The sequence below is a fragment of the Amblyomma mixtum genome, chromosome 1 (genome assembly GCF_055824585.1).
Source record: "Amblyomma mixtum isolate Tamu chromosome 1, ASM5582458v1, whole genome shotgun sequence".
Lineage (NCBI taxonomy): Eukaryota > Metazoa > Arthropoda > Arachnida > Ixodida > Ixodidae > Amblyomma > Amblyomma mixtum.
The window spans coordinates 201,771,747-201,799,618 of record NC_143012.1 but is presented as its reverse complement, the minus strand read 5'-3'; the positions used below and the strand labels follow the sequence as shown (position 1 = coordinate 201,799,618).

Genomic DNA, 27,872 nt, shown 5'->3' with positions numbered 1-27,872 from the left:
TTCTTGGTCAGTAAGTCCTTCGAGCATTTCCTTTTCAGAAAGGTGGACAAAATCTATTTCTGAGATGACGCCTCGTACAGTATTGAGAGACCGATGTGGGGTCACAGAGACAGGGATGTCCCCAATGGATACAATTGTTGCAACTTTTGAGTGTTGTATGCTGTCGCGCAGTTCAAGAAGTAAGTCGCCACTGGCCATTTTTGACACCTTGTAGCCAAGGCCTAAGGCATCCGTCAAGCGTTTTGAGACCTGGAATGGGGATATTATCCTTGCTTGCGTTTCTTCTGCTTTACTGTGAATGACATGAAATTTTGGAAAGGATACTTTTCTTTTCTGGAAAAAGTCATCTGCTTCGGTCCGCCCTCTCTTGAGAGAGCGATCAAGTTTTGAAAGGGGGGAGCCATAAAAAAATTTAGTTTTTCGGTCATGGTGCCAGCCACCCACCATGGAGTCCAACAAGGGGACGCGACAGGTACTTGAAAGAAAGTCCTGCCCACGCCAGCTGTACACCTTAACTATAACCTAATATGACTCAACTCAGGGTACTTGGTCACACACGGTTAACCCTCGCCGCCAGGAAAAAGAGGAAAAAAACGAAGAAGAGAGGAGGATACAGGAAAGTTGTAAGAAAGGGAATAGGAAAGTGAAAGATAGAGGGGAGGACAGGAAAAGGCGACTGCCGATTTCCTCCGGTTGGGTCAGGCCGGAGGTGCCGTCTGCAGGAAGCTGGGGCCAAAGTGGTGTGTTGCCTCCGCCGAGGGGCCTTAAGGGTCCAAACGCTCGGCATCGGCTCAACCACCAGGATCCCCTTTTCCCCGGACACGGCGATGCCACGCACGGCTAAGCGCGGATGCTCGGGTCCGTGGTGACGCATTGTTCACCATCCTCCCCCTGCGGGGATGTCCCTGCGGATGCTCGGGTTAACCCCGTGGTGTCGCCACTCACCAACGTCTGCATGCTGCAGATGCCTCCCTGCGGGGAGATTTATTTATGGGACCATAAGTTATCTCTATACCTTAGGGCCTTAGGGAGAGTGACTGTGCCTGCATCGACATCCGGATAGATACCATCACTTTCGAATATGAGGCGTTCAATTGGTTCTAGATTTATCACGCACAGTACATGTGTCATCTTCTTCGCTAAAGGAGTGTGGACGCCTAATTTTGGTGGCATACTTGCTTCTCTATAATGATGCCGAAGACACTAGTATGCATGAATCACCATGCGGTATTCGCCTACGACCGCTAAATAATTTAAAATCAAATTTTTCTGTCAACGTGTTTTGGTGTCAACAGCCGAACGATGGCTGTGCCGTCAAATAGAGGTTATAGGTGACGTGAGGCATGGAAAAACTGCGATATAATTGCTGCTTCATCGTTTCAATTCACTACAGTGCTGAAGCCAGCCTTCCTGAAGAGCCGGAATGTCAAAGTATGTAGAAGCACCGAATATATTGCAGTTTTTCATGACTCACGTGACTTATAACCTCTCTTTGACGCACGAGAAAGAAATTCGATTATAAATTATTTAGAGGACGTAGGAGAATACCACATGGTAATCCGTGTATAATAATGCCTTCTGTCTCATAACAAAGAAGAAAACGCGCACTCCAAAGATAGGTGTTTATACTCCTTTAAATTTCTCTTTGTAGCTGCACGTTCCGGGACACGACGCGGGCGGCGTTGCTTGCCAATGGGGCCCCGGAATAGGGGCTCCACCTAGTACTGTGAGGGGAAAGGGCCAATAGGGTCCTACCCCAATCACCTTTCTGTAAAAAATTTAACTGCCCATAAATGTTTTTCACCACCACCACCACCACACCCTGATGCAGGTTCAAAAAGTAGGGCACTGCTTCTTGAGTTATTATAGAACGATTCCTTCCTGATCTTATTTTCCAGTGAACAACGCCAGCACCACTGACCGTACGCGACGTGAAACTTGTGGTGACATAACCTCCGGGCATACCTTCTCCGGGGACGAGGCATTCCCATTATACAGCCTCAGGACTCCCAGCACTACCATCTCACCGCCGCCTAGTATGTTTGAAGTTTTTGCATACACTGGTTCATTCTCTGCGCCTTCCATCACTAAACAATTATTTGCCCTTTAGCAAACGTTCCATCTCTATAGAATTTCCCACAGCTGAATCTTAACCCTTTCTTTTGCCGCGTTGAGACGTTCAAACAATGCTTCGTTCCTCTGGCCATTGACCCCTGGAATTCGCTGCATGGAAACGTCCGCTCGCGACCTGTGGAAGTAGTTCTGGCGACGATCACTTCTTAGTGACAGTTTTGGTTTTCTTTTGTTTGTTTTTTTACATGTTTGTATTTTTCTGGATGACTTTTTTTCCTTCCCTTCCCACTCCTAAATAGCCTTATGAAAGCTCCAGTATTTAAAAAAAATTTAAAAACATACAGTTCCCGCTCTAATGAGTGTGACCCCACTAGTGTAGATTGCCCACTTACTCTGGGGCACGTGGAACATGGCGACAGTGAAGCCAGTGATGACGTCAGCGAGCAAGTATTCCTTGACGGGGTATGAGCGCAGCCAGCCCAGCACAGGCAGGTGCCTCTGAGCAGACTGTTTCCAACGGCGGCCGCTGCAGCGCGGTTTTCCGATTCGATTGAGCAGGCCACTGAGAAGCGTCTTTCTTCCAGAAAGCTGTACATAGGCGTCGTTGAATCCCGCCTACGCGCGCCCAAAGAAAGAACAAGAAGGTAAATGAATGTCACCAGTGTGACACAGAAATCATTATATTAACGTCGCCAGCAAAGAGAACGCTCTTACACGCTCAGTCTATTGCACGAAAAGGTATAGCTGTTAAGTGTAGAGTTGAAAACAAACTGAACTTCAGCGGCACAAAGAACTAGCATCCGCCAGAACACGGTTAGAGGTAAAATAGCCATACAACCCGTGGTATCGCTAAAAACGTATTAGTTTTATTAGAGTGTTAATTTTCGTTTCAGAGTGAACGTAAAAACACAACGAAACTTAAGACATTATCTCTTTAAAAAGTTAAAATCCTGAGGCAGAAAACGCCTTCTAAGGAACAAGAACGACGCTGAAACAAGTAGAGCATTTTTTTCCTGTTTTAGCAGCTGCCGGCAATGTTCACCTTCCAGAAAATGTGGACCGCACGTTTACCTGGAAGCACGCCATAATGGCTTTCGCCTGCTGATCCGAGGGTCATGGAACCTACTCCCAACGCATTTAGTTCGACGAAAAGTTGAAAAACACCCGTGTACTGCGCGATGCTAGTCACCGTTAAATAATCTCAATTGGTTGAGACTAACTCGAAATCTTGTAAAGCGGTGCATGTGAGCCCGAAACCTTCCAAAGCGGAGTCTGTGATAGCCGACGTGCACCTTCCTTCATATTATTACCATCTTTGCTTGGCATCTATATTCAAAGCGAGAGCATTAAGGGCCCACTTAGCAGAAAATTCCGGCGCCATCGGTGTTGGTCGTGCGTTGACCGCGTGTTAGCCGTGAGCGAACAAGCTATCGCTTTAAAATCTCGGATTAGTCCACTGATTAGACCAACGGCGGTCCGCTCCGCGTCTTCCGCCGGCCGCCCCATGCCGGCATCACTACAACAATCAATTTAAAGCCCTTCAATGAAGCAAAAGTAACGAAAAGCTCTTAACTTTCCGGCTCTTCTCCTCTCCCAGCGCGCCGCCGGACAATCGAGCCTCTCATTGGCCGAGGCGCCGCGGTCACATGTTCGCGCTTTTTGGCTCCGCGCCGCCGCGGTGGCTCAGTAGTTATGGCACTCGGCTGCTAACCCGAAAGACGCGGGTTCGATCCCGGGCGCGGCGATCGAATTTCGATGAAGGCGAAATTCTAGAGGCCCGTGTGCTGTGCGATGTCAGTGCACGTTAAAGAACCCCAGGTGGTCGAAACTTCCGGAGCCCTTCACTACGGCGTCCCTCATAGCCTGAGTTGCTTTGGGATGTTAAACACCAATAAACCAAACTTTTTTGCCTCCGCAGCAGACGCCGGCGCCATTGTCCGGGGTAATCGCGCTTCGTTTTTTTTTTTTGGTGCGACACAGTTTTGGCGGGAACGTTTCTCTAGCTTTGATGGTGTCTACGCGCTGCGGTGACGCCGAGCTTGTGTTGCGCTTACGGGTGCAACCACCGAGGAGGCAGTGGGAAAGGTTCTTCGTCATTCTGTCCGCAAAAAAATTCGCTGTGGCTTAGCTTGGTTAAGCCCGGTAATTGCGACAGCAATATCCGTACGTACGCCATGGTACAGCTGAGTGTAGCTGGTGGTGGTGCTTGTGGTTAGATTTGTGGTGATGCATCGGTTATACAATCCAAACCAATCCAATGCAATCTAATCTAATGTAATCTAATCTAATCCAATTAAATCAAATCCAGTTCAATGCAATTCAATCCAATCCAATGTAATCTAATCTAATGTAATGTAACCTAATCTAATCCAATCCAGTCCGGTGACGCCGAGCTTGTGTTGCGCTTACGGGTGCAACAACCGATTAGGCAGTGGGAAAGGTTCTTCGTCATTCCGTCCGCAAAAAGCACTGCGGCTCGCCGAAAGGCTTGGCTGCATAGGATCGCCGGGAAAGCATTGATAATGAGCTGGCTCCGCGTCTTCACGATGTGAGTGTCCGTTCTTCAGTTGTCAGTCGCGTTTTTTTTTTTTTGGGGAGGATTTGGTGTGAAGCGCGAGCGACTGCAGTCTTCCTTCGCAGTAAATGCCGTTTATCATGGTTGTAAATTTATTAGTTCGCACGCGATCTAACATACCTACCTTTCCCCTTTCTCTGTATCTATCTATCGCGGTCTACGAAAGCCGTGCTTCTCGTCGTCTTAGCCCCGCCGTTCACGCTGCTGGCTCTGCTAGGTTCTGCTGGTGTATCTTTGATGTCATGCGCATTACGTGGCATATTGGTGGTTGTAGTCGGACTGGTTCGCGGGCTCGACTCAAAACTTGCGCTTCATGTTGTTTGAACTCCGCCGTTTACGCTGCTCGCGGTGCAGGTCTAGCTTTCATGTTGCGCGCATCGCTGGACAGGAAATGGCCTCGAATTCACAGCACTATTGATACGGAGCTCTTAAAGCACCCGCTGGCTTTAAAAGCTCCAAAGAAAGCTCAAATGTAACCGAAAGTCACTTTCCTGAACGTCACACAGAACTTGCTCTTCAGGCATGCACACGAACGAACAGCAAAAATAATGTTTTGATTTGGCAGGGAAGATTCAAGCAGTGTGTGACCGCAAAAAAAAATGGGGGGGGGGGGCGGGGGACGGGGTTGTGGGTGTCACAGCTGAAAATACAAGCAAAATCCATGACCCCCAGATGTTCGTCTATCTGAGATTAGAAAGAAAGCTTCCCCGCATCTGCGCGAAGCTAGGGAACCTCCTACCACTTGTTTATGGTGCCAATGCGGTCCGAGACTGTCTGGGGACAGCTCGTAACTATGTAAAGTTAGAACAAGCTAGAAAGCATGCAGCGCTCTTTGTGTGTGTGTGTGTGTGTGTGTGTGTGTGTGTGTGTGTGTGTGTGTGTGTGTGTGTGTGTGTGTGTGTGTGTGTGTGTGTGTGTGTGTGTGTGTGTGTGTGTGTGTGTGTGTGTGTGTGTGTGTGTGTGTGTGTGTGTGTGTGTGTGTGTGTGTGTGTGTGTGTGTGTGTGTGTGTGTGTGTGTGTGTGTGTGTGTGTGTGTGTGTGTGTGTGTGTGTGTGTGTGTGTGTGTGTGTGTGTGTGTGTGTGTGTGTGTGTGTGTGTGTGTGTGTGTGTGTGTGTGTGTGTGTGTGTGTGTGTGTGTGTGTGTGTGTGTGTGTGTGTGTGTGTGTGTGTGTGTGTGTGTGTGTGTGTGTGTGTGTGTGTGTGTGTGTGTGTGTGTGTGTGTGTGTGTGTGTGTGTGTGTGTGTGTGTGTGTGTGTGTGTGTGTGTGTGTGTGTGTGTGTGTGTGTGTGTGTGTGTGTGTGTGTGTGTGTGTGTGTGTGTGTGTGTGTGTGTGTGTGTGTGTGTGTGTGTGTGTGTGTGTGTGTGTGTGTGTGTGTGCGCGCGCGCGCGCGCGCGCGCGTGTGTGTTTGTGTGCATGTGTGTGTGTGTGTGCGTGCGTGCGTGCGCGCGGGGGGGAGCTTTTGCGTCTTCCGACAAATTCTCCGTAAATGCACGCTTGCATGCCAATGAACCGCAAAACGTGCGCATTGACTCTAAAGAAACCACTGCGCTACCAAAAACCGATGATGAACCCAAAATCGCCGCGTTGGCTCAGTGGTTAAGGCACTCGTCTACCGAGCCGGAATACCCGGGTTCGAACCCGACCGCGGCCACCGCGTTACGATGGAGGCGAAACGCAAAAGGCCCCCGTGTGCTGTGCGATGTCAGTGCGTGTTAAAGATACTGAGGTGGTCGAAATTATTCCGGAGATCTTCATTACAGCGCCTCTTTCTTCTTTTCTTCTTTCACTCCTTATTTTATCCCTTCCATTACGGCGCGGTTTGGGTGCCCACCGAGATATGTGAGACAGTTAGTACATCATTTCCTTTATTCAAAACCAATTTTTATTTTTATGAGCCCGTAATATGTTTTATACGGAGGTCGAGCTATATATCAGTTAAAGCATCCTTGAAAAAAGTGCGGGAGCGCCAACAGAACTCCTTAGACGAGTTGTTTTTGGCGGCTTTAGGTACATCCAGCTCCTGAGCGCACTCCTTCAGAGGTTTCCGTACTTTCGCTTTCAAGCTTTTGCAACCGGCACTGGATACGATAGTTCGCGAAATGCTGGAGGAGGCTGCATCCCATGCTACAAGCGGCCGTGAAATCGATCTGGCCCCGCAACAACGTTTCGACAGCAAAGGAGCGGTACATAACTGGAAGCACTAATGGCATGAAGGCTGGAAGTACTGCAAAACGCAAACTACATCGCACAGCGGCCACCCATCAGCGACCGGAGCTTTACAGCTGCAGCCCGCGCTGAGATACTGTTGCAATGGAATTCGGCTGGCATTTCCGCACTCCACGTTTCTACTTGAAACGCACAAGCACTCGCTGTAGAAAACGTCACCTGTGTAAATGCGGGACGATGCGCGCCATCATGTTGCCGTTCTTGAGCATCTACGCAACGCCGGTTGAAGAGGTTAGCTCTCTCAGGGGTGACTGGCGTAGGGCTTCTGCAGAGGCAAAATGAAATCAGACAGAGTGTAAAGATACATTATACATGGTGTGTTCTGAAAGTAGTAGGACTCATTTTTTAAACAAAATTTACTCAAGACAATAGTACAAGCGATTACAATTTTTCAAGGTAGCACCCTTCCGCACCTACACGCTGCTGCCAATGAGTGTCACAGTTTTCGTACGCCTCCAGGAACGCCTCGACCGGAATGCTGTTTAGCTCCCTCGTCACGACCTGTTGAACCACCTCTACCGATCCGTGATGTTTCCCCTCGAGCGTCGATTTTATTCTCGGGAATAGAAAAAAGTCTGGCGGGGCCAAGTCGAGGCTGTAGGGGTGCCGAGGCAGCGTTGCCGCCTTGTGCTGGGCAAAAAATCGGGGTCCTCATTCACATGATTAAGGAGATCCTACCAGCTTGCCTTTTCCTCCTCTGACAACACTCCCGGCACCAACTTCGCGCACGCTTTCCTCATGGATAAGTTTTCTGTCACGATCTCAAAAACTTGGGTTTGAGGAATGCTGAAGTCATCAGCAATCATTCTGATACTCATTCTACGATCACTGTTAAGTAAATGTTGCACTCGCTACACATTTTCGTTGGCCTTGCTGGTCGAAGGGCGTCTGGAGCGGTCGTCTTCCTCCACTCTTTCCTTACCTTCTCGGAAAAGCTTGTGCCACTCAAAAAACACCTGATCTACCCATGGAAGCGTCACCGTAGGGCCTCCTTAATCATGTTGTGAGTCTCTTTGCCCGTTTTACCAAGATTTACTCAAAATTTGATCGCGTATCGCTGATCCAGTAAACGGTCGACGATTCTGCGTGACGAGACCTTTCGACAGGGGTTCACAGTACAAGCGACCCCCTCTCTTCAACGGCCGAGAGCCTACTGCCGATTTTCGCCAGCATTCCCAATATCCCCCTTCAACGATCCTGCACGCGCAGACAGCCTCTCGTCCGCCCGTTCGCCCAGGAAAAAACCAGTCCTACTACTTTCAGAACAGACCCTGTATGACAAAAACAAATAGGTCTTTATTTTTCTTTATGGTTTATGGAGAGTTTGACGTTTCAGAACGACTGAGGCTGTGAGGAACGCCGTATGAGGGACTGCAGAAATTTCGACCACCTGCGGATATTTAACGTTTATTGATATCGCACAGTACATGGGCCTCTATCCTTTCGCTGTTTAAGTAATCGCGCAGATTCTTTGAAGATTTGGATTTTAGGGCCAGCTCACTTGACCCGCCGCCGTGGCTCAGAGGTTATGGCGCTCGTCTACCGAGCCGGAGTACCCGGGCTCGAACTCGACCGCGGCGGCCGCGTTTCGATGGAGGCGGAACGCAAAAGGCGCCCTGCTGTGCGATGTCCATGCGCGTTAAAGACCCCCAGGTGGTTGAAATTAATCCGGAGACCTCCAACCTCTTTTTCTTCTTTCACTCCCACCTTCATCCCTTCCCTTACGGCGCGGTTCAGGTGTCCGCCGAGATATGAGAGACAGATACTGCGTCATTTTCTTTACTCAAAAACCAATTTACGAATTTTAGCTCGATCGGCAGTCAGTACCTTAGACGGCCAGTATTCATTATCTCTAATGTAATTAAAAATAATCGACCTCATTCTGGTAAACCCTTGTTGCCTTGACAACATGCCGTTTTGTGTCACCACAAAAAACTCAGCCATTAATGCATGTAACAGTTAACCGATCTGCGATGTTGAAATATACACTTCATTTCAGGAGAGCACTCGTGAATGTCTTGTGTGTCCTTTCTTTCTGTCCCTTGTCCGTTTTTTGCGCTAACTTCTTCACAAAATACACTTCATTTATTGCTTGAATTTCTGAAGTGTGGTACAAATGTGCACTAACACCCAACAATCAGACAGTGCAGAAATTTCGTCAGCGTCTGCGCAGGGTTCGTTCGCAGAAAGAAACAATCATTCAACGCCAGAACGTTCGACCCCACACACACAGCGCAAGAGACCAACGGCGCTTTCAAGGCAACTCCTGCTCCATGGGTTTATCCTTGCCAACTTTACAAGCACGGACCTCGCCTCATCGTGTTTGTCACGACGAAGGAACATCGGAGAGGGGCGCTCTTCGTGTCCGGCGAGGACGACAGAAGTTAAACGCGTCATTGACTCTTTTGCTGGGGCAGCAGTTGCGCAATGGTAGCTGAAGTGAACAACCACCGGTGAAGACGATACAGATAAGTGACGTGCGCTTCAGAAAGAACACGTCCTTCCAATCGATCAATTTAAAAAGTTTAAGTTTAGGAGGCAGTAACTCTGAACACCGCTCCTAAATGGCCACCAACTCCTAGTCCTAGTCGTATCTAAGTACTGGACCGAAGAGGTGTCTTTTGTAATGGTGCGTCATATGAGGGACGCGCGAAACAAATGATCAAGGAAGCGGGCTCTAATGCCCGACCAGAGGTCAGCTTTAACACATTTAGTTAAACCTACGCTCCCATAACTACGACTCGATATATAACTCAGTTCGAACGATCTGATTGCCTGCAACAGTCGAAGCGCCCTATATTGCACAGACAGTCAGAAAGCTCATTTCTCAGCCGTAAAACGAATCCATGTATTATAGCAATGTGTTGTTTTAATTTGCTATTCCACTGGGACTAAACAAAGGTTATTTGCGGGAGCAAAAAAGAGAATACCATTTAGGGTCCCTAGTTCAGATCTTCGTTAAATGTCTACAGACCTTCTCGCAGCTTTCCGACACGAACGAAAGGCGCTGTGGCTGAAGTCGTGGTTTCAATTCCCCGTAGATGCTAGATGCCAGTAGGTTTCTGACCTTCTGTTCGTAAATACTGTGACATGGAGGACAATGCAGGCAGCTCGAAGCGGGGAACAAAGAGGCAGCAATCTTCTGCTTTTTTAAAAGGCAGAGCCATAAACTCTCATCGTGGTACAAGCAATCAGAGATAAATGTAACGCCGGGAATTTTTACAATAAGAACACTCGTGTACGCACTACTGCTTCTTGAGCGATGTTCTCAAAAGCAAAGCTCTCCGAAGGTAACGACCCTCTCGGAGCACCGCAGCACAACTGCAGCAGCTGCTGAGCGCAAGAATCTGCAGCTGTCTTTCGTTTGGCGCTTTAGCACGCTATCAGTTTACACATGAAAAGACTCAGCAGACTAATGTAACAAGGAGCCGTCTAAGACCTCGATAAAAGTGTTGTACCAAATGTCAGCGACTTAAAAGTGGAATTCTAGTTGAATCACGCTACCCTTCTGCAGCCACCTCAAATGGGCTCCACCGAAAAGAAGCCAATGTACTACAACCTTCGCAACTAACCTTGCGTGTTCAGGCCAGTGATATCCACTCTTGCAGCAGCGCAGACACGGGGAATGTTGTTGCGATAGCTTGCGAATAACGAGGAAACCATAGCATGGAGGCGCCTGCTAATACGTGGACGCACCGCACAGCAAAGAAAAATTTTATGATTTATGCGCTTAATTGATGGCCTCCCGGCCCATAGAAGCTTGCGTGAACTAACTTCCGTTGTTTCTTTCTAAAGTAGTTTCCTTTTAACTGCTCGTACATTACAAAACATTCCAGTTTCGCACCAACCTCCTGCGTATTTACAAGCAATAAAGAAACTTGTGACTTCAGCACTGCTTGCATTCATCATCCAACGATGCGTGCGCCTTCTGAAACTCACAAAAGATCTGTGCATCGTCCCGGCCTATATAACCTCCCTGAGCCAAATATAATAATTTGCACTAATGTAGAACTTGCTCGACTTGAGAAAGTACAATAATGCCCGCGTAAAACCGGCATACTATTCCGACAATAGGCTAACGGCGCTTCCAAGTGCGCGATTACAGGTCGCTTTCAATATTCATTCCGCGCGTTTTTTTTTTTCAGTTCTTTCTACCGAAGAACCCGATGAAGGCTGCTTCTGTGCTTGTAAAAAAAAGTTCCGGGATAACAAAGATGCGTCAAAGAGTAATCCTTAAACACAAACGTTATTTCTAATAGATTAGCACTTATATCTACCATGCTGGTATATCATCAAGCTTTTTACACGTTATGTGTTCTGTTCGGTTTAGTGGCGCATAGGCATCTACGGCTACCGTGTTGGAAGAATGTGCATTTATTAACGAGATCAAGGGTATTCAGTTTCTATCTGTTTATTGTATTGTGGACAGATTTTGATCTACATGGCGACAGCGTTGTGACTGTTGGGCCGTCAAAAACAGTTGTGCCCGGAAAAAAATTACTTAGGAAAAGTTTTCTCGACAAAGAATGCAGTTCTTAAGCCCTGGCCAGCAAAATGCTGCTAAGCTCTTGTAGAAACTTTGCTTTGATCTTTGTGCTGGATCAATGACCTTTGACTTGAAGTTTGAAACGAGGGATCAAGCTTAGTTCTCATTCAGGTTGCTAAGCTCTTGTGGAAAGTTTGCTTTGGTCGCTGTGCTGGGAAAATGACCTTTGACTTTTAGTTTGAAACGAGGGATCAAGCTTAGTTCTGATGCAGGTTGGTGGAACTTAAAATATGCCAAGTACAATAAAGTTAAGTTCAGTGTGTCGAAAATTGTTTTGTGCAGGATTTTACATAAAAAGCGTAAAACTACGGTAGTGTAAGGGACTAAAAAGTTATTTCGTAAAGCCAAGTGATGATCAAGGGGAAAATTTTTTAAATGGCTTGTGGTAAAAGGCTTACAGAGGGTGAGGTAACCTCAGCGGCTATCCTTGGCTGGACAAGGGTCTCGCGGCTCCTAAACAATAAAACAGACACCTCATCCTTCTTCTCAGGAATGAGAAAGTGGCTGAGCTGTATCAAAGACAAGTGAGCCGCTAGGTTAGAACTTACAGTTTATGAAGAAAACTTGCTTAGTTTAATGAGCTAAAAACATAAGGTATGCCAATAATTGCATTTTTGGCACCTAAGAGCAGCAATAGATTAAAAGGGGTGTGTTCATTATAAAATTGAGCAAAGCACATTTTCGTAATTCTTTAGTTATGAGCATGACAGGAAAATATGGTTTAGTGCGAGCTCATCTCCACAGCTTTGACAAAGAGGTTTGTCTTGATTCGTCAGTAGGAGGATATGAGTCTGGTTTGTCTCCTATGCGGAGACGACAAAATTGCTTCTAGAAAATGTTCGTGTTGCGTATAGGTCTTCCATTCCCCGAGAAAATGGTTCACAAAATGCATGTTTTGTTTCTTTCATTATTCCAAGTTGTTTGCCATTGTGGCCTTCAAATCACCATGTATTAATTTTATGCAGTCTCTATGGGGCATGCTGACTGTTTTATTTCATGACTGCGGGCTTCTGCAGCACACAGGCTGGCTCATTTATTCCCATCTATTCCAATATGGCTCGGCGCCCAGCAGAATTTTATCATATGCCCCTTTGGTGTGACTTTTTGTATGTTCTGTAGTATGCTTCCTACTAATGGTTGGGTTGCATTTCTGGAATGCAATGCCGTGAGCAGGTTAAGCGAATTCATATGGATGTTTGCTGTTAGGAATACTGTTGTTTATTAATCTGCTTACAGTTCCAGAGACCGCAAAACATTCGGAGTAAAAATGATGCACAGTTTGCCAGCCTTAATATATTGATGCGGGTAGACGACGACGACGAAGAGCGATGGCACGAGTGGGAAGAGTAGAAGACGACAACGAAGTTCGGACTGTGTTCTCGGTGCCGCTCGCAGCTGTTCTTGTCTATTTGTAAATATCTGTAAATATATTTTTTCCCGCAACATATTTGGTGGAGGTGCGGATTTCCCCTACGTCTACCGACGACGGAGCTCCGCAGCGGCCGCCAGTTGCCTTCACTCATCATGACCCAAGACGCCGCCCAGCAAACCTCAGCCCCGGCCATGACATCACTCGTTCTTTCTCCCCCTCGTGATCCTGTGACATTTTCTGGTACCGACAACACTGACGTCGACGACTGGATCAACATGTACGACCGAGTAAGTACCTACAACCGCTGGGATCCGACCCTTATGCTCGCAAATGTAATATTCTATCTACAAGACACCGCCCGGGTCTGGTATGAGACGCACGAAGACCATCTGACCAGCTGGGACGTGTGCAAAGAGAAACTCCGCGAATTGTTTGGACGACCGCTCGGCCGAACGCTTGCCGCTAAGAAGGACCTCGCCTCCCGAGCTCAAACATCTACGGAGTCCTATGTGTCGTACATTCAAGATGTGCTGGCCCTCTGTCACAAAGTTGACGCCAACATGACCGAGTCTGACAAAGTCGGCCACGTGTTGAAGGGAATCGCCGACGATGCCTTCAACTTGCTCGTATACAAGAGCTGCACTACAGTCGACGGAATTATTAAGGAATGTCGACGCTTCGAGGAAGCCAAAAGCAGGCGTATTAGCCAGCCGTACACACGCCTCCCCAACACGGCTGCGACTTCTTCATGTGAAGACCTGCGACACCGGGAAACTCCAGCGCCCCCAGAAAATGTGACCCGCATCATCCGACGCGAGCTCGAAGCTATGTCCCCTGCCCCCCTGCATCTACAAGATGGCGACAACCGCTTGCCTACCATCTCTCTGGTACAAGCTGTCGTCCGCCAAGAGCTTGCCAACCTTGGTTTCCAGCCCGTCAGCCCTGTACGGTCTTCACCACCACCCGAAATCACTGCGATTGCTCCTGGACGACCTTCGTACTTCACTCCACGTCGCCGAAACCCTAACGACTGGCGGACAACCGACGACAGGCCCATTTGTTTCCATTGCCACCGCATTGGCCACATCTCCCGCCACTGTCGAAATTATTGGTCCCGTCGCAGCACATACCGTCCTCTCAGCTCCCACAGCGACGACGAACAGCCCAGCCACTACACGCCCCCTCCAGCCCAGCACAGTGCTACAGTCGACGGCCAGATTCCCTGCTCCAGCCGCTCCCCGTCCCCCCTGCGTCGACAGTCTCGTTCGTCCCAACGCCGTCGCTCCTCTCCTGGCCCCTACGGACGCTCGCAAGCGGAAAACTAGGCGCTGCAGTGTCTGGAGGTGATGCTGCAGTACAGCCCCAGTCCCAAAATCCTCGATTAGCCCTTCGCGCACACCATAATTTGCTCGCCATTCATGTCGATGGAGTGCCTGTGAGAGCCCTGATCGATACAGGCGCGCACGTATCCGTCATGAGTTCAGCCCTACGACGCCGCCTCCGAAAAGTACTGACCCCTGCACCCAAAGCCGTTCTCCGAGTTGCCGACGGCGGAACGCCTCATGTTGTTGGACTATGCACAGCCCGTGTGACCATATCCGGCCGCCATACATCCGTTCTGTTCTCTGTTCTGGACCAGTGCCCTCATGAAGTCATTCTTGGCCTCGACTTCCTGTCTGAGCATTCAGCCCTCATTGACTGCGCCACTAATGTTGTTCAGCTTGACCTTCATCTTTCTGCTGAGTCGCCGTCCCCAGTTATGCACCGTCTTTGTGCTGTCGACTTTGTCCGTCTACCGCCTCAAGCCGCAACTTACATTTCTTTCTCATCTGTTCCCCCTGTACCTGATGGTCACTACGTAGTCACTCCGGAACTTGACGTCGCCCTGACGCGCAGCATTGCGCTTCCACACCTTGTATTTACAATGTCGGCCAACCGAGCGTACCTTCCGGTCCTGAACTTTGGTTCATCCATCCAACCGCTCCCGCAAGGCATCTCACTCGCCACGCTGTGCCCTGCTTCCGAATGTGTGATATCAGTGGTGGACAGCTGCTTACCTTCCACTCAGCAATGCCGGTTGCCTGCGGCCCCATCAACAGCGAACCCAACGGACGACTACGCCGACATGATCGCTTCTGACCTACCGCCGATGCAAGCTCGCGACCTTAGGTGCCTCTTATCATCTTTCCGCGACATCTTCGACTTTGATAGCCGTGTTTTGGCTCGGACCTCTGTGGTGACGCATCACATAAACACCGGTGATTCCGCTCCTCTCCGCAGACGTCCGTACCGAGTGTCCAGCGCCGAACGCACCGTCATAAATCAAGAGGTGGACAAGATGCTCGCAAAAGACATCATCGAGCCCTCGTCAAGTCCTTGGGCTTCACCAGTCGTCCTGGTGAAAAAGAAGGACGGCAGCTGGCGCTTCTGCGTTGATTATCGGCACCTCAACCGCATCACAAAAAAGACGTATATCCACTCCCAAGGATCGATGATGCCTTAGATTGCCTCCACGGCGCCAAATATTTCTCTTCAATTGATCTTCGATCGGGGTACTGGCAAATTGCCGTTGATGAAAAGGACCGCGAGAAGACCGCCTTCGTGACGCCTGATGGCTTATACCAGTTTAAAGTCATGCCGTTCGGCCTCTGTAACGCCCCGGCTACCTTCGAACGAATGATGGACTCCCTTCTTCGTGGCTTTAAATGGTCCACCTGCCTCTGTTACCTAGACGATGTTGTGGTTTTCTCGCCTACTTTTGCCACGCACCTCGGGCGCCTCTCCAATATTCTGACAGTGTTTCGTAACGCCGGACTTCAGCTGAACTCATCGAAATGCAAGTTCGGTCGTCGCCAACTCACTATTCTCGGACACCTCATTGACGCTTCTAGTGTAAGCCCAGATCCCATCAAAATTCAAGCTGTGAAGGACTTTCCTCTTCCAAGGTCGTCGAAAGATGTGCGCAGCTTTGTAGGCTTGTGCTCGTATTTTCGCCGTTTTATCAAAGATTTCGCCGGCATCGCTCGACCCCTCACCGATCTTCTGAACAACGATACCCCCTTTACCTGGGGCCCTGCTCAAGAGAACTCATTTTCATCCCTCGTCCATTTGCTGACCACTCCGCCCATCTTAGCACATTTTGACCCGTCGTCTCCCACAGAGGTTCGCACCGACGCCTCCGGATATGACATCGGCGCCGTCCTAGCCCAACGTCAACAGGGTCAAGATCGAGTCATCGCTTATGCCAGCCGCCTACTTTCAGCCGCAGAGCAAAATTACACCATTACTGAGCGCGAGTGTCTTGCCCTTGTCTGGGCAGTAGCTAAATTCAGACCCTACCTGTTCGGCCGTTCAGTCGCTGTTGTCACTGATCACCACGCTCTCTGTTGGTTGTCTTCACTAAAAGATCCCACCGGTCGCCTTGGTCGCTGGGCATTGCGCCTCCAAGAATACTCATACTCCGTCGTGTACAAGTCAGGGCGCCATCACCAGGACGCTGACTGCTTATCCCGATACCCTGTGGAACCACCTGACCTAGAGGACGCTGAGACCCTGCCCTGCCTCTTAGCTATCTCCGATCTTGCCGATACTGCCAACGAACAGCGTCACGACTCATCTTTACGACCTATCTTTGATGGCATCCGTTCTGCAAACCGATCTCCGTCTCTGAACCTTTATGTGCTCCAGAACGGCATTTTGTATCGCCGAAACCTACGCTCCGATGGCCCTCCGCTCCTGCTCGTGATACCCCAACGTCTACGCTCTTCTGTCCTTGAAGAACTGCACGATCTGCCGACAGCCGGTCACCTTGGCGTGTCCCGCACGTACGCTCGGGTGCGGCATCGCTTCTTTTGGCCTGGTCTCTATCGTTCCGTCAAGCGTTACGTGGCCGCTTGCGACCTGTGTCAACGTCGGAAAAGGCCCTCCACTTTGCCTGCCGGTCTTCTGCAACCCATCGACATACCTCCGGAACCTTTTCACCGTGTTGGCCTCGACCTTCTTGGCCCTTTTCCGACGTCCCTCTCGGGCAACAAGTGGATCGCTGTCGCAACTGATTATACGACTCGGTACGCCATCACGCGTGCTTTGCCGTCCAGCTGCGCTACCGATGTTGCCGATTTTCTTCTGCAAGACGTCATCCTTCACCACGGCGCCCCTCGTCAACTGCTCACCGACCGCGGTCGTTATTTTCTATCCAGAGTAGTTCACGACATTCTTCGTTCGTGTGACACGCAGCACCAGCTCGCGACAGCTTACCACCCACAAACCAATGGGCTTACGGAAAGGTTCAACCGCACGCTCACCGACATGTTAGCCATGTAGGTATCACCAGACCACCGAGATTGGGACGCAGCCTTGCCTTATGTGACATTTGCATATAACTCTTCCCTTCATGACAGAACAGGCTATTCTCCTTTCTACCTTTTGTTTGGCAGGCATCCCACCTTGCCTTTGGACACACTCATGCCGCCTTCTTCAGCCCCCACCACTGCTTACGCTCGGGACGCCATCTCCCAGGCCACGCTGCCGCGCCAAATAGCACGTAGTAGGCTCCAAGCCTCTCAAGTTTCCCAGAAGTCAGCCTACGACCGCCGTCACCAGGCCGTCGAATATACCCCAGGATCACTCGTCCTTCTCTGGACGCCCTCTCGCAGCGTCGGTCTCTCCGAGAAGCTCCTTTCGCACTACCGTGGCCCTTACCGTGTCGTGCGCCGTGTTACCGACGTGAACTATGAAATTGCTCCCCTTGAAACCTCGCCCTCGTCATCTGGCGCCACCACCGACATCGTCCACGTCTGTCGCCTTAAACCTTATCACGACGCTCATACGTCGCCGCCCTAACGCCGAGACGGCGTTTCAGCAGCCGGGAGTCCTGATGCGGGTAGACGACGACGACGAAGAGCGATGGCACGAGTGGGAAGAGTAGAAGACGACAACGAAGTTCGGACTGTGTTCTCGGTGCCGCTCGCAGCTGTTCTTGTCTATTTGTAAATATCTGTAAATATATTCTTTCCCGCAACAATATTTTGCTAGTTTGCTTGCACTGCTGCGCTTCCGACATAATATGCTGTTTTTGAGCCTTGAGTGTAAAATTCGGTATAGTTTACGTATTTTTCTTGTAGTACCCGGTATTCCTATAATATGCGTTCGTGTGGTGTTCGTTGTTTACGGAAGTGCGTCACTGTGAAGTCACATGCAGTGAGAAGGCTGTACTGTGGCGATGGAAAGAAACGCGAACAGAGCGGCCCTACGCACTCCATTATTCGCATTTCTTTTCATCACGCTTTTACTTCGGTGATAGCAAAGCGACGCTAGAGTCGTGCGTGATACATTCTAGGATTACTGTAAAGTGTTTTTCTTAACACCCAGGTAAAAGCAGTGCCAAAAGAAATTTGAACAGCGGAGCGCGTAGGCGCCGATCTGTTCGCGTTTCTTTCCATCGCGATAGTACCTTGACGCGACATCAGCAGTAAGTGTGTCCAATTTCTGGAGCCCTTCATTATGGTGTCCCTCATAACGTGAGTTGATTTAGGACGTTAAAACCCCATAAACTATAAACCAGTATCTCCAAGGCTTGACAACTATTCTCGAAGCAGGAAAAACAGAGGTCTGATTTACTGGGTTTTGTTGCTGAACAGTGTTCTGGAGGTGCGCTTTGTAACTATGGGATAACAGAGTTGTTTCGGCAGAGGACGGATTTTCAGGACATATATGCATGTGAGCATTGCTCTTCTGTCTGTAAGGCAGGGTTTACTGATTTCAACATAAAGACTATTTATGGGGTATGTTCTGTATGCGCCAGTTGAGAGACGTAAACCAAGTTTATGCAGTGGGTCCAGTCGCTTTAGAAATGATGTTCACGCAGACCCATACACAACGCATCCATAGTCTGGGGTGCCCAACGTATTACAAACCGCGATATTTGTAAAAGAGATGTTCTGTCAGATCCTCAGCGTTTTCATGGCAGTTCTTGGAGCATATTCAGAGATTGGGAAGCTTTACTCTTGACGATGTTTATGTGGGGCAAGAATATGTTTTTGTCAAAATGTTATGCCCAAAAATGTTTTTTTTTATTGGAAGTACAATTTCATTTAAGAGCAGGGTGGGATCAATCGTCAAACCTCTTTTAAGCAAGAAAAGAACAGTAACTGTTTTTGTTTTTTTTTTGGGGGGGGGGGACAAATCTACTTCTCTCTGCCCAAATTGCAAGTCTGTTTAATGTCAGTTGTATGTGTCCCTCACAGCTTGCTGGAGGATGTGCATGCTGTTTGCAGTTATTCGACATATCCAAGGTGCACCTCCACCACGTGTAAGGGAAGACTTCACGTAAGACCTTCATTCTAGCCCTCTGCCAAAGACGTGTTCCAAGCGAACAGCCCCAAGCGATGACGATGGGAATCTTCAGGTGAAAGAGAATGAAGTCGCAGCCAGAGAGGCGACGACGACGAAGGCGAATAAATTGCTCACAATATAGAGAATACATAATGAACATTGGAATTATCTTAGCTATGGAAATCCTTTTCAGGGCAAACCGAGTAGTACTTAAAATACACCGTTGCGGTACCCCATTCTCCTGAACGAGTTGTTTGGAAAAGATGGAACCCAGGCGTACATGAAAACAACGATGAGACAGAAAATATTTTAAGCAGTTCAACATCCTTCCTCGGATACCTAGGTCTGCTAGGTCGCGAAGGATGCCAAACCTCCAGGTGGTATCATAAGCTTTCTCTATATCAAAGAAAACTGCTAGACACTGTTGTTTATGTATGAATGCTTCTCTGACAGTATTTTCAAGGCGGACGAAATGGTCAGTTGTTAAGCAATATTTATTAAATCTATAGTTTTGTGTGGCAAGAAGTCGACAAGGTCCAAGAACAAACATCAGCCTAATGTTTATAACACTTTCAAACGATTTTGCGAGACAGCTTGTGAGGGCTATGGGCTTGTAACTGCAGGGAGAGGTTGGTGGTTTTAAAAAGTTTCAAGAATGGTACAATAAGAGCATTTTTCTACGCTTCGGGCATTTTTCCTGACATCCATATTTTCTTGGAAAATCTAAAAAGTGCTTCTACAGAAGGCTGAGAAAGGCCTGCCAGCATTTCATAATGAATTTTGTCAGGCCCGTGCGAAGTCTGTTTGCTGGCAGATATAACTGTTTATTTCATGACTTGTGACTAAGCTATTGTAGGGTTCGTCTGTGCTGCCGTTGTTGGAAGTCTTTGACTCTGCGCTGTTTTTTTTTTTGTATTTTAAATATAGTTCTGTGCAGTGTGAACAGCTGGAAACGCTTGAGAAATGTCCACTTAAGATGTCTTCTTGTTGCTCTATACTTGTTTACATAGCAGAGACTGTAAGAAAAGGAATTGTGAAAGGGGAGAAGCTCCCACTCAGTTATAAGGTTCTCGGCCGTTGGATACCTTCGAAACTCCCCAGACTTTACTGTTTCTTTTTTGCTTCTCTGCAATCTTCGTTGCACCAACCTTGTGGATATGGCACACCACTCCCGAAGACTGAGGAATGGCTATGCGAGCAGCAGTTATAATACAAGCTGCAAATATTTCGTTGAGTTTGTGTACACTAAGATCATATGAAAAAATTTTCATGAGTGTGTTTTCCCGAAATAGCGGCCATTCAGCTGCGTTGAGTTTACAACGACGTGGTTTAGTTGGAATGATTGATGGCAGACATGTCAAGTTAATTATTATAGGAAAGTGATTGCTTCCATATGGGTTGTCAAGAACACTCCATTTAAAATCAGAGTGGGAAATAAAATTTCCAGAGACCAGGAACTGCTATAGTAGCTGTTTAAAAAGTACTTCTAGATCATATAGTGTTACTGTTAGGTGCGGCTCGAGGTATATAGAACATAATGTAATTGCTTTGAAATGTAAGACAGTGACTGCTACTGCTTCATATTAAGGCGGAAGCCTTTAATGTCTCATCGTTGTAAGCAGCAGTTGTCGACAGAAAATGTCACGCTTTTCAATTGGTGGAAACGGTCGTGACGTCACAGTGCGCGAATTTCAAACCGGGCCAATTGCACTTTGGCTAGTAACCATACAACCAATTGAAGGGATCGTATAGTGATGCTCCAAGTAAGTGGGACTGAGTTAATTGCTTAATTACTTAATTAGCCTAATTAGCTTTACTAGTCAGGCCATATAAATAAATAAAAGCGATTACGAAATTGGTCGAGCTCAGGAATCGAACCCCGGTCTTCGGCGTGAGAGACGAGCACGCTATCCACTCCGCCATGCCAGCTCGATGGTTTGGAATGAACAAAGGCGCGTCTAGTGAATACGGTGTCTTCACTCACTCTCATCCTCCTCCATTCCCTTCCGGCGAGGTTCAGGTGTCCACCGACACATGAGAGACAGATACATTTTCTTTCCTCAAAAACCAATTTACCGACGAGCGAGGCGTAGAACCGAATGGGCAATGGCGTTCTATGGACTCCTTGGCAGCGTTGCAAGACGCTGTCGCGTTCCACTCTTAGGGGCGAAGCTTAACATCTTAACCACACATCAGTGACCACACTTTAGGTCAAAAAAGAGCCCCCCTGAATTTTGATGGGTGTCCACCGAGATATGTGATACAGTTACTGCGTAATTTCCTTTCCTCAAATACAATTTTCATTTTCTTCATTACGGCTCCTCTTTATCTATCTTCTTTCACTCCCACCTCCCTTCCTCTATGGAGCGGTTCAGGTGTCCACCGAGATGACAGAGAATTACTGCGCCATTTCCTTTCCTCAAAAAGCGTTGCGTTCAAAGGGCAAGGCATCGCGCCGAACGGGTGGTGGCGTTCCGTGGACTCCCTGGCAGCGCTACAACGCGCTGTCGCGTTCCACTCCTAAAGGTGAAGCTTAAGCGTCATTAATTAGCAGCTAATTAGCATTCAGGCATTAATCAGTAATTAACAATTAATTAGTGATTTGCCATCACTTAGTAATTAGTACTCAAATATATGTAACGCCACCAGTGCCACAGAAACAGCGAAGGTGGTGCGGAAAATGCTTCCGCCTCTACCCACTTTTAGACAGTCAAAGTGCCCCCTGAAATGTTTAGTTTTACGCTTGTCTTCACGAGTTGCAACACCGCTCTGCGCTATGATACCGACACCTCCAGAGAGCCTACTTCAGTGCTCTCTGTCACAGCGGAACACTTTATATTTCTTTAAAATGTTCTTATGTTCAGATCTCAAGTTTGTTCCCTGTAAGCATAACGCCAAGGAAGAAAATGAGTTTAAGAGGTCCTTTACACCACTGTAGTTGTTCAACAGTCCTCGTAGTTCCAATGAATTGGGAATGCTATTTTTACTGTTCTTGGAGGGATACGGTTAAAAACGTGAGCTCCCGATTTATTGGGGCCCGTAATCTGAGTTTTTGGTTTCCTGGCACGCACGGTGCCCGCTGCCCACCGCGAAGCCCAACAAGGGGACGGAACCCGAACACGGATGTCCTGCCCAAGTCAGCTTTACAGCCGAACTATAACCAAATATGATGCAATTAAAGGAATTACGTCACACAACCTCAACTCTAGCCGTCGGGAAAAAAGGAAAAACCAAGTAAGGAGGAGACAGGAGAGTTGTAAGAAATAAAATAGGAAAGTGAAAGATGAAAGGGAGGACAGGAAAAAGCGACTGCTGACTTTCCTCGGTTGGGTCAGGCTGGAGGTGCCGTCTACGGTGATGTGTTGCCTCCACCGAGAGGCATTAAAGGTCCAAAGACTCGGCATCGACTCAGTGAGCAGAATCCCTTTTTCCCAGGACACGGCTGGGCACCGCACGGCTAAACGTGGGTGCTCGGGCCCGTGGTGACGCACTGCTCACCATCATCACCCTACGGTGATGTGATGTCGCCACGGGTGCTTAGGAACCCGTGTTTTCGCAATTGACCAACATCTGCACGCTGCAGTTGCCGCTGCGGGCTTTTATACATGATGTATGCTTTTCAGATATACCTTCACAGCCCCCGGCATTGTTTTTTTCAACAGTTTTCAAAACAAATATCCTTAAATTCGAGCGAGCAAGCGCCTCCAGACGCTAGAAAGACACCCATGAGAGGAGACTGATTAGCCAGGACGTAGTCAACGTTCAGACAATTGTTTTGTTTTTTTAAAACTGCATCCTCAAGGTGAAACGTCGTTTACAGTTCATTTAAGGAATGCAGCATTAAATCTTTTAAATTCCTGGACCTAACAACAACCCTTGCACGTAGCCAAAATAGCGAACGGCTATGCTATTGCTATAATTGTACGGACGAGTGTCTCTACGGTGTACTCTCAGTATGTTCGTTTGTGCAGTTCTTCGGTTTTCGGTCATGCTCCTTCTCAGAGATGCATGTCACGCTTAAGAATTCATTCCGCACAAAACAGCATTGGTTGCGCACATTATCCCGAAACTACATGGAAGAAATCACCCCTTGATTCTAGCCTGACGATGCGGATACCATTCAGAAATAAAATAAAAAAATTCAGGGGGCACTTTGACTGTCTGAAGTGGGTAGAGGCGGAAGCGTTTTCCGCACCACCTTCGCTGTTTCTGTGGCACCGGTGGCGTCACATATAATTGAGTACTAATTACTAAGTGATGACAAATCACTAATTAATGGTTAATTACTAATTAATGCCTGAATACTAATTAACTGCTAATTAACGACAATTAAGCTTCGCCTTTAGGGGTGGAACGCGACAGCGCGTTGTAGCGCTGCCAGGGAGTCCACGGAACACCACCCGTTCAGCGCGATGCCTTGCCCTTTGAACGCAACGCTTTTTGAGGAAAGGAAATGGCGCAGTAATTCTCTGTCATCTCGGTGGACACCTGAACCGCACCGTAGAGGAAGGGAGGAAGTGGGAGTGAAAGAAGATAGATAAAGAGGAGCCGTAATGAAGAAAATGAAAATTGTATTTGAGGAAAGGAAATTACGCAGTAATTGTCTCACAAAATTCAGGGGGGCACTTTTTTTACCTAAAGTGTGGTCACTGATGCCCCTAAGAGTGGAACGCGACAGCGTCTTGCAACGCTGCCAAGGAGTCCATAGAACTCCATCGCCCATTCGATTCTACGCCTCGCTCGTCAGTAAATTGGTTTTTGAGGAAAGGAAATGTATCTGTCTCTCATTTGTCGGTGGACACCTAAACGTCGCGGGAAGAGAATGGAGGAGGATGAGAGTGAGTGAAGACACCTTATTCACTAGACGCGCCTTTGTTCATTCGAAACCATCGAGCTGGCATGGCGGAGTGGATAGCATGCTCGTCTCTCACGCCGAAGACCGGGGTTCGATTCCTGAGCTCGACCAATTTCTTAATCGGTTTTATTTATTTATATGGCCTCACTATTAAAGCTAATTAGGCTAATTGGGTAATTAAGCAATTAACTAAGCTCAGTCCCACTTACTTGGAGCATCACTATACGATCCCTTCAATTGGTTGCATGGTTGCAGCCAATTGGTTGCAGCCAAAGTACAATTGGCCCCGTTTGAAATTCGCGCACTGTGACGTCACGACCGTTTCCACCAATTGAAAAGCGTGACATTTTCTGTCGACAACTGCTGCTTACAACGATGAGACATTAAAGGCTTCCGCCTTAATATGAGCGGTCAAAGCTCCATGAAAGCAGAAGTCAAGGAAGATTTTGTTTGTACTCACTCCCAGGCGCACATCGATTTACTAAAAATAACGCTTAACCACGAACATAGCAAATCACGTAACTATGAAACTGTAGCGCCTGCGGCATTCTCTGGTGTGGAAGTACATGAAGGCAGTCTAGCGCATTCTGTCCCCGTCATAAGCCGTCAATGCGGCTTGTTTCAAAGCTATAAATGTTGTAGGGGTGTGCGAATATCAAACTTTTCGAATACGAATACCTACTTCCGAATATCGAATCGAATATCGAATAATCAAGGAAAGACGCATTTAACCACTTCAAAACATTTATTTGAGCATCCAAGAACATCACAGCTCAACTATAAATATGTAAATGAACACAAAAGGTGTGTGTGGCTGCACAGAAAGTATCGAAGTCTAGAACATTATTCTTGGAAGAGTGGAATTTTCACAGAAAATGGCTAGCACACAGCACTGATTGAATCTAGCATGCCATCAGCGCAAAAGCGCGTTGCTGGGATGAACATTAAAGGTTGTTGTCAAGGAAAACCACATGGTCAGGCAGGAGTCGTTCCCTTCTAGCTGGCAGGAGTCGTTCCCTTCTAGCTGAAACGACTTCTCCAGAAACAGGTAATACCCTCTCACTTGGCACTGAAGTGGCAGGTATTTCGAGGCACTTCGAGCACAGCTTTGACTATACCAGCTTCGCAGGTATAGCCACAAAGAAGCTCACAAGCACAGTCAGCTACGGCATGGCCCAACATTACGCTACAGTGGCTGGAATTCCAGCCACTGTAATTACGCATGCGCATGGCTCTGGACGTCGCCATGTTGTTATGTCTATGTCGATTGGACTTGCGCACCGAAAACTACGCCGGTGCTCGCAATAAAATATTCGGCTAAATACGAATATTCGCATGGGGTCGAATAATCGAAACAACACGAATACTTAGATTTCGAATCGAATACGAATAGCAAAAATCTAATATTCGAATTATATTCGTAAATTTCGAATATTCGCACACCCCTAGTTATTACTTTTGCTAGTTTACGGTGAGCGATTGGAGTTAAATTCTGCACTGCCGTTATATTTTAATGCAGTAGTCAACAACATCGCATTTGTAGAGCGCCGCATTCAAACTGCTTTTTTTCAAACGCCAGGAACTGTCAGTGGTTAAATTTCCGCACTCAGCCACAACCACGATTGGGCAGTCTAATATTTCCATTGACCCTTCCGGATGTTTTGAGGTAATTGAAACATGCGGAGGGCGTGCGTACACTGATTTTGGCGCCTTGGTCTCCTCTCGGCGCCAGCGAGTAGACGCCCCTCCCCCTTTCCCTGATTTGAAGCGAAATACCTCTCGCGCCCTCCAGTGCCAGCACAGTTCGCTCCGGGCGCGGTTAAGCGCTAGGGGCTGGTGGCGGTATGCGCGCTGCTGTCGTTGCAAGAAACTGCGCGGAAACAGCTGCTGGCGGTGAGCGCGCAATCGTCTGAGCCCGAATTGGAGACTCGGAGAGAGAGAAAGACGTAAGAAAAAAGAGTGCGCCGCTCCGACGCAAGCTGGCAGCGCCCCAAAGGTCTTCAGATGGGTGCGATGAATGAGCCCGGAGCGTTGCTTCAACCCCGGCTGCTATCTAAACTGTTCGCGACAATCTTACGAAAGAATGAAGCATGGGGAGTGGCCCAGAATCGATAGCGACGATTTCGACGAAGCTTTCTTTTCTTCTAAAGGAGGGGAGGACAGAGGTTCGGATAGCCTGGAATTGCGGGCGGGAAAGGAGCGGAAAAACGCGTGCTTAAACTTGAACGCAGTGTGTCAGCACAAGTGACAAGATGAGTTCGGTCGTCCTACCAGCATTTGCCATTAACCATAAACTATCGCTGCTGTTGAAGTTGAAAAACCGTGCACGTTAATTTTCACATGCTCTGATACGGTCCGATCTCAAAAGTTCGGTTTGGTTTATGGTGTTTAACGTCCCAAAGCGACTAAGGTTCTGAGAGACGCCGTAGTGGAGGGCTCCGGAAATTTCGCCCACCTGGGGTTCTTTAACGTGCACTGACATCGCACAGTACACGGGCCTCGAATTTCTCCTCCAAAGAAATTCAACCTCCGCGGCCGGGATCGAACCCGCGTCTTTCGGGACAGCAGCCGAGCACCATAGCCACTGAGCCACCGCGGCGGCTCGATCTCAAAAGCATCAGATAGTCTGTGTTATGCACATCGCCACCGGCGAACGCTTCTATACTGACAAACAGACTAAGAAACCACGGCCTCTCGATGCCGATCGATAGCTCCATACCTTTGTTAACTCGGCCTACTTTAGCAGACGAAGCCAGACAGGCACGTAACTTCATTCTCACGGCTTCTATGGGGGGCATATGAGTGGGACTGGCTTCTGAAGTTCCTACAGGCAGATAGATGGAGGATAGGCTGGTCACCGATAGCTGGCGAGCTCAGGTTTCATATCTCGGCTGCTGGTTCGCGGAATAGTACGGCGCTGCACATGAGCGGAGCGGCTGTCAGCTCGTACTCCCGCTTCAGCTTCCGCCAACGGGTAGCGCTAAAAACAACACTGGCGGTCCGTTCACCTAAACTGACAACGAACAGCCGTCATTGGAGCCATAATCTAGATTCATTGCGTTCAAGAAGTGGAATTTATTCTTAAGCAGTCAGGTCGATTGTGGCGATCTCTGATAGCGGTTAACGGGCGCTGAAGCAGCATCCTACTCGTTTTCCAGCATTTTGTGTCAGTACATAGTAAGAGACGCACAAGGGATCGTCGTATGATTGTCGCTGCTATGAATGTCTTAGGCGCCATACTAACCTCTTTACCGATGAGTCTACAGTCAAGGAATATGTCCCTTATCAGTGCTGTTTGTTCAAAAACGAGAGTTTGTAGCATGGTTTAGAATTCTCAGCCACGGAGAAAAACAACAGGAAAACACACGTTCCACCTATGACATTCCACCAGAGTTTTAACAAGAATACGCGCTTCAAAATAACGAACAATGGTGACAAGCACTTGACAGCACGCGTCACAGCGAGTGAAAAACAGCTCACACAACCGGGCATGCACTGAAACTCACGAGTTGGAATTTGCGGCTTCCTTGCCGTTCCGATGCATGCTTGCGCCTGTGCCTGCCACTCCACGAGCGCGCTCGCGCCGCCAAGAAGCGCAAGCGCCGAACTATCGCAACGCGCCGGGCGCTTCTGCCGGCTCCCGGCTGCGGTGTTCAAATCGAGCCGCAGAGAGCGTCGCGCGAGGTCGCCACTGTCGCTTTGCGGCCTCCTCTCTCAAGCTTCGTAAAGAGGGCGCTAACTGAATCAGTGCTTGACGGGAGATTCGCGGGCGGCACACCGTTATGCTATCCCTCCAGCACAAATAGCAGATAGCGATGATGTATTTTGGGTAACGCAACAGCGGCTACTGGTGCTGGAAAAACAATTTGAGAATCAAATCGGGCCCATTAA

General features: G+C 48.3%; 1 pseudogene across 1 annotated transcript in view; it reads right to left on the bottom strand.

Moving 5' to 3' along the window:
- LOC149370559 (prestin-like) overlaps window positions 1–27,872 on the bottom strand; it is a 78,580-nt pseudogene that overhangs the window by 50,705 nt on the left and 3 nt on the right. The window contains exons 1-3 of the transcript XR_016289930.1: window positions 27,488–27,872; window positions 7,035–7,140; window positions 2,466–2,688 (exon numbers count right to left, since the gene is read on the bottom strand). The exon at window positions 27,488–27,872 is cut by the window's right edge and continues 3 nt beyond it. The product of XR_016289930.1 is annotated as a prestin-like (transcript). The remainder of the gene's footprint in view (window positions 1–2,465; window positions 2,689–7,034; window positions 7,141–27,487) is intronic.